This window comes from Peromyscus maniculatus, chromosome 20 (assembly GCF_049852395.1).
Source record: "Peromyscus maniculatus bairdii isolate BWxNUB_F1_BW_parent chromosome 20, HU_Pman_BW_mat_3.1, whole genome shotgun sequence".
NCBI lineage: Eukaryota > Metazoa > Chordata > Mammalia > Rodentia > Cricetidae > Peromyscus > Peromyscus maniculatus.
In genome coordinates, this window is record NC_134871.1 from 48,306,469 (window position 1) to 48,308,059 (window position 1,591).

Sequence of the window (1,591 nt, forward strand, 5' to 3'; positions counted from 1 at the left end):
TCTGGCTTTGTGGATGGCTGGGCAGGGTAGGAAGGGACGACCAGGTTCTTAATGGCTTCTGTATTCCACCTCACCCGAAGCAGGGGTCTGTGGGCTTCTGAGGGTGGGGCTGAGTCCAGTTCTTCCCCCTGGCCTTGGTCATCTGAGTGGTTTGAGGGTAGCAGCCGCGGTCGGGGAGCCCTGTCTCTACCCTGACAGCAATCAGAAATGGTTCCCTGGTGGACCACCGATGGCTCATGTCAGGCTCACTCATCAACTGATTATCTGGGAAGCTGTGGAGTTACAAAGAGAGGGCTGGTGCTGAGACTCTGCCGTCACCACACACACCATAACATCCTGCCCCCCCAGCCTCAGTTTGCTTCTCCAGAAAATGGGTGTTTTCTGCACTGGGCTGAGATTATGCCCAGAGGCTCTTCACCCCTGGACAGAGGTACAAGCGGGAACAGTGAGTGTGGTCATCATGGCGGGCTATACTCATGGTCACTTTTCCAAGATCCGGAAACCACATTGGGTTGAGTGCCAGGAGACTGGGGTCCCACAGGAGACACTGGCCTGGCCTGATGCTGGTTGGAGAACCGGTTTTCCCAAATGGAAAGTCAAGAAGGGCATTCCAAGCAGAGGCATCAGCGGGAAGAACTGCTCTTTGAACATCTCTGATGTGTTTTTTTGGGGGAGACCCAGCCCTCAGGGACCTCATAGAGCAATGGTTCTCAACCTGTGGGTCACAACCCCTGGGGGGGGTTGGTCATCAAACAACCTTTTCTCAGGGGTCACACATCAGATGTCCTGCATATCAGATATTTATATTATGATTCATAACAGCAAAGTTACAGTTATGAAGTAGCAATAAAAATAATTTTATGGTTGGGGGGGACTACAACATGGGGAACCATATTAAAGGCTTGCAGTGTCAGGAAGGCCGAGAACCACTGTCAGAGTGTGGCAGTGCCTGTCTGCATCCTTCCCTGTGATTGGTTCAAGAGAGGCACGAATGGCAGGCGGCTCCACCAATGAAGTGCAAGGGAAGTCTGTGTCTGGGTGCGATTCTGGAAGGGCTTCCTTTATTACTGTTCTTTTATGCAGAGACCCTCTGCCCAAGGTTTCTCAGAGATGGTGGCCATCTGTGGCTGGCAGCCCCAGCACCCACATACAGGCTTGAGAGCCAATGCCCGTCTCTGTCATTATCCTCACCTTCCTCCAAAGCCCTGGCTCCCGCGCTTAGGGTCACAAGTCACCAGGCGCTTCATAGTGGTCATTGCAAACAAAGCCTTCACTCCCCGGTTCTAGAACAGCTCAAAAGACCCGGCAGCCCCAAGTGTTAGCCAAGACGGGGACACCGGGGACTGCCATGCTCTGCTGGCAGGAGCACACTTGGCAGCTTTTGGCAGTTTCTTTCTGGGATAAACTTACATGGCTCTGACCCAGCACTTCCCTCCCTTAGAGGCATCTGGAGCATTCATGTCCGCCCTATTCAAGGTTGCTCGAACCTTGGCTGCCCCTCAGTGGTAAAGTAAGTGGCCGGGAATGTGGCTGAGTTGATAGAGTGCTCTCCCAGCAAGCACGGAGCCCTGCGTCCAGTCCATAGCCCTGA